Source organism: Sinocyclocheilus anshuiensis, unplaced genomic scaffold, assembly GCF_001515605.1.
Source record: "Sinocyclocheilus anshuiensis isolate Anshui unplaced genomic scaffold, SAMN03320099.WGS_v1.1 scaffold2492, whole genome shotgun sequence".
NCBI classification, from domain to species: domain Eukaryota; kingdom Metazoa; phylum Chordata; class Actinopteri; order Cypriniformes; family Cyprinidae; genus Sinocyclocheilus; species Sinocyclocheilus anshuiensis.
The window spans coordinates 227,285-233,239 of NW_015542584.1; the positions used below are offsets into that span (position 1 = coordinate 227,285).

The 5,955-nt window shown below is 38.9% G+C and overlaps 1 pseudogene; it reads left to right on the top strand.

Annotated features, from left to right (window-relative positions):
• LOC107694440 (tripartite motif-containing protein 16-like) overlaps positions 1-413 on the top strand; it is a 7,220-nt pseudogene extending 6,807 nt beyond the window's left edge.
• The last annotated feature ends 5,542 nt before the right edge of the window (positions 414-5,955 follow it).

A 5,955-nucleotide genomic window follows, 5' to 3' on the forward strand; every position in this document is an offset into this window, starting at 1 on the left:
GGATATGGTAATGAGTGTTTGTTTGGATATAATGATCAGTCCTGGAGTTTGTTCTGCTCTCCCTCCAGATACTCACTCTGGCACAATAACATACAGACTGCTCTCACTGTGAAGTCCATCAGCAGTAGAATAGGAGTGTTTGTGGATCACAGTGCAGGAACTCTGTCCTTCTACAGCGTCTCTGACACAATGAGCCTCATCTACACAGTCAAGACCACATTCACTCAGACGCTCTATCCTGGGTTTTGGGTTTGTATTGGATCATCAGTGAAACTGTGTTGATGAATCAGAATAGAGTGACGAGAGATTCTACCCATAATGCTTTGAGCTGCATGATGAATCAGTAACAGTGAGATGTTATTGAGTCTCTTATTTTTATTATTGTCAGAATAAATGTGTGTAATAAATCCTCATATCCACCTTTTTCTTCAACGTGTGTAGCAACTCAATGTAATAACGGCACATGATGTAATAAATATATTATTATTGTAATAATTTTCTCAAAACTTAAAATCTTGAGCTCATAATGTAATAATAATTGTCCAATGTAATAAAAATGTTTCACATAATGTAATTGTCACGCTGCTGCTGCTACTGTGACGGAGCGAGGAGACGTGGGGAAATTCTTGATACAGTCTTTATTAATCCAAACCAAAGCAAAGCACATGTAGCAGAGGGGATAGACTAACAATACCGGATGCTAGACATGGAAAAACACAGGGCTTAAGTAATGGGACTAATCAAGGAAATTAACGGGAACCAGCTGAAAAAAATTAACATAATAGACACGAGGGAGAAACTAGGTAATGTGGAGAACATGGGGAGAAAAACACAAGACACGGGAACACAGGACTGACAGTAATAGGTTATCGTATGAGAAATTTATTACATTATGAACACATTGTGGCAACTTGTAATGTAAGCGCAGTTCATAAGGTAATACCAGCACATAATTTAAAACAATTATTATACATTTTTGAGATATAGGCCTGGTTTCACATACAGGGCTTAGACTAAGCCAGGATTAGGCCATAGTTCAATTAGGACATTTAAGTATTTTTTATAAACGTGCCTTAGAAAAAAACATTACTGGTGTAGCATTTAAACCAATCAGACACACATTTGTTCATTAGATTTAACCAATCAATTATTCATTAGATTAACAAATAATCACAGACCTTTAACCCAATAAACATACTGGGTGCCAGCATGTCTGGGAATGACCCCAGGCCCCTGGATACCATGGCAATCAGGACACCTCAGCCAGACCAGATAAACTTTATGACCTAATGGTATGTTGAGAGTTCTCCCTCTCACCATCGTTCAACCATAGTAAAAACATAATACCCATAAAAATGGACTCTTCTCTAATTAATTCATAGGAAAACCTTTCTTTGAATGAACACACATATCCTTCAGGTCATTGTGTATGTTGTTACTGTTCTTGAATATTGTCTTTTGTATTGTATACTGTTTTATGCATGCTTATGATAGAACCACTCGTTCATATAATCTTACCTATACCACGTTTAGTATCTATGAATTTGTCTTCTGATGATCTAAATGAGAGTGTATATTATATGTTGGTACATAGGTAATATATGTGTATTCCAAGAATCTTTAGTAGTTTTTGCATAAACACCCAATCGAATTACATATGCAAAATACCATGCTCTGTGACAAAGAGTCGTAAACTTTCCCTCCAAAAGTTCAAGACACCATTGGCTCACTCAAATCCCAGAGGTTTGACCTCGATAGAGGATAAAGTCAAACACATCAGCGACCCACCTTCAGTCTGTGGTTCTGTTAGATTCTGAGAAGATGTGGATGCTGAGCTAGTCTTCTAAGGACACCCTAAATTCGTGCCAGGCCTCTGCCTTGACTTTCCATTCACCAAAGATCCTAGGATCTCAGCTGATTTCTCGCTTAGCTCTTTTTCACTTTCCACTGGGAAAGAACATCTGAAAGAACATCTTTGGAATTCATCACTCTTCAAACCTGGAAGAACGTGATCGCAAGTCCAAAACCTTGAAACCATCAAGACTTTAATCCGACACTGCATCTGGACACTCGTCAACGACCAAGGCAATGCAAGTATTGTACATTTAACTAAACGAAACAAAGGTTTAGTATAAGCTATAGACCCCGTTATAAATGTTACTCAGGTGGTTAACTGACTCTTTTCATAGCTTCATTCTCTGGTTTTCCTCATGGTTTCATCCATCAAGTCTCATTTGCCCTTATCCCATGTATGAGTGATTGTGTCAGGGATCTGGAAGGAGGACCCAATTGCAGTGTGAGTAACAAGGGTTTATTGACAAAACAGATCAATACAAAAGGGTGGTGAGGTGCACAGGTGATACCACAACAGGAACACAATAAACAGAGATAGCTAGGGAAGGCCACTGGAACAGCCTCAGACATCAACTGGCAGAATACTATAGCAGCAGAGGAGGTGGCAAGACCAGGTCCATGGAGAGACCAGAGCAAGGCACCAGAGAGCGGAGCTCAGATACTTCTTGACCATAAACTCTGAAGCACCCCAGACACCAGGCAAGGGAACCAGTGGACAGGAACAGGTCAGTACAGGAACTCGAACACCACAACAAGACAAAACATAGCTCCACAGGAACACAAATTACTCAAACAGGCAAGAGAATAAACAAAGGACTAAAGAAAAAAAAAAGAAAAAAAAAAAAGGGTAAAACTAATTATTAAATTAACAAACACAAATAACTAAAATATCAACCAAAAAAATGAAAACAAAAGATCAGGACTAAGAGAACTAAATGAATACTAAAATAAAAGCAAAAAGACAAAAACAGACCACATCCAAAAACAAGGAGCAAGACAAGAACATAGAATTACAAGAGACAAGACTAGGGCAAGACTAGAGCACAAGATCAAACAGACAGGGAGACAGGAACACATAATCAGCCACATCCACAGACAGCGACAAACACAGTGAGGGAAACAATGACCACGAACCAGCAAAGACAATAGGGGAAGGGGCACTATAAATAGGGAGGAAAACACACGAGGAACCGGTGAGAGCAATTACACTAACAAGGACTCAATGAGGGCTAACAAGAGGGTGTGGTAATGAGGAAACCAGGAGGAGGGGCTAAAGCACATGGCTGAGAAAAACAATCAACTAAGCCATGTGCTGACAAGACAACAGACACAAGAAACAAACACAAGACAACCAGAGTGTCAGGGCAAAACCCTGACAGATTGTATGTTTGTTTGTTTAGATTAGTTATGTGTGTTAGCGTTTAGTTAATAAAACTTTTGTGCACAAATTACATGAGTTTCTGATCCTGCTGGTGAATAATGTCCCTTTACGATTTTGATCCTTGCTACATGCTCTAAGGCATTAATACTGTAGGAAAGTATTTTCTGTGGCCACGAAAATATCCTTTCTTAGAGTTGATATTAACTTACACTGAATGTTTGCTGGACGAACAGATTAGCTGATGGCAATTTAATCCTGCTACAGTTACTACTGGCAGCTGATATAAATAATTGTAATTAATCATAATTAATTGTAATTACTTATATACATTTCCCTTTTGAGCTAATTTGCTACATAAATGGTGGAGAATGCGGGCAATCGTTTTAAACATTATTTGCAAGCGGACTCAGTATCAGACTTCTGTGTTTGTCTCATGGGTTTTTATTAACATCTTACACATGCATACCAGCTTCTGATAAACTCAGATAACTATAGCTTGAATGTGCCTTCCTACAAGCAGTAGAAAGTTTTCAGTGCTATAATGAGTTTAAATTGTAAGATAAGAAACTAACCTGATTTTAGCGAAGAAATCCTCATTTCTGTTGTTAGTAAAGCATATGCCTTTTCTGACAAATAAATCTCAGATTAGCAGCCCATATAAATGGTACCAGAATAAAGTAATCTGTTATTGGGTGAAGAAATCCCCACTTTCAGTTTTAAATGCATAAGTCTTAAGTCTGACGAAGAAATCTCAGATTAGCGGCATGAATTAATCTGCGTGGCGAAGAAATCCCACTGGCAGTGATATTAAAACTGCAGTATATTTACTTTTGATAGTGATTTGAGCGATGTTCCTCATCTCCCTAAATTAAGGCCTTCTTGTATCTATCGCATCATCATTAAGGTGAAACAATTGAATAGCGAATTAATGGTGTAATTCTAGCCTAGCTAACTAGTAATTTGCCATTGTATGCGACACGTCATAACTGACTGCGCTTAAGTTTCCCATGCATATTTACAGCAGCGCAAGTTTTGCTCCACTTGTGCGTGTTGTAAGCTTGCATCAGTCTCTTAGTAACGTCTGACCCCGGGAGGTGCGAGCAGGCTTTTCCGTCTCAATCTGATAACAGCAAACACGTCACAGACCTTTATGTAAACAAAGATCTGCATGTAGCCAACACTAATTCTTTAGCAGCCATACAGGCACATGAGCTAAGCCCTTTACCTCAACTGCTAGCTGGTAGCATCTGACTAACACTTAGATAGGTGTGAGTGTAAAGTGTAACGTTTGAACCACTCCTCCCTCTCTCTCCCTCACTCCTGGTTTCACTTCCTGTTTGTGTTATCACCTTCTGTTTGGATTCAATTAGGTCGGTCCCTCCCCACATACTTTTTTACAAATACCACATACAAATTTAATTAAATCAATTTGTTTATTTACTCTCCCTTTTAGTTTTCTAAAGCTATTTGGGCCTTTTCATTTTACTTTTATCTTATTTTAGTTATTTGACCATCACCATCTTCCCTCTTGGTATAGGATTATAGCAGTCCTAGCAACTGCTGTCTCCTTAAAGGATTAGTTCACTTCTGAATTAAAATTTCCTCATAATTTTCTCACCCCCATGTCATCCAAAATGTTCTTGTCTTTCTTTCTTCAGTTGAAAAGAAATTAAGGTTTTTGAGGAAAACATTCCAGGGTTTTTCTCTATATAGTGGACTTCAGTGGGGTTCACTGGGTGGAAGGTCCAAATTGCAGCTTCAGTGCAGCTTCAAAGTGTTCTACACGATCCCAGATGAGGAAGAAGGGTCTTATCTAGCAAAACAATCTGTCATTTTCTAAAAAAATATATATAATTTATATACTTTTTGATCTCAAACACTTGTCTTGTCTAATTCTGCATGAATTCTGCTCTGTGCATTATGGTTAATGACAGTTAGGGTATATCGAAAAACTCCCATCTTATTTTCTCCTCCAGCATCAAAATCGTTCTAAATCGTCCTACATCGCTGTTTTACCATTATTTGTAAAGGGCGTTTGACCTTCTTTGCACGTTCACTTTGTAAACACTGGGTCGGTACTTCTGCAGCGATGTAGAATGATTTTGAAGTTGGAGGAGAAAATGAGATGGGAGTTTTTCGAGTAGGACGATTTTGAAGTTGGAGGAGGAAATGAGATGGGAGTTTTTCGACCTACCCTAACTGTTTCGAATGGGACTGCACAGAGTACGCATGCGCATTGCAGAGCTACACAAGACAAGCGTTTGAGGTTAAAAAGTATATAATTTTTATTCTTTTTTAGAAAATGACCGATCATTTCGCTAGATAAGACCCTTATTCCTTTGTCTGGGATCGTGTAGAACGCTTTGAAGCTGCACTGAAGCTGCAATTTGGACCTTCCACCCAGTGAACCCCACTGAAGTCCACTATATAGAGAAAAACCCTGGAATGTTTTCCTCAAAAACCTTAATTTCTTTTCGACTGAAGAAAGAAAGACATGAACATCTTGGATGACATGGGGGTGAGTAAATTATGAGGACATTTTAATTCAGAAGTGAACTAATCCTTTAAAGGCATCATAGAGGAAGTCGTGGCCTAATGGTTAGAAATTCGGACTCGTAACCCAAAGGTTGCGGGTTCGAGTCTCGTACCGGCAGGGATTGTGGGTGGGGGGAGTGAATGTACAGCGCTCTCTCCCACCTTCAATACCACGACTGAGGTGC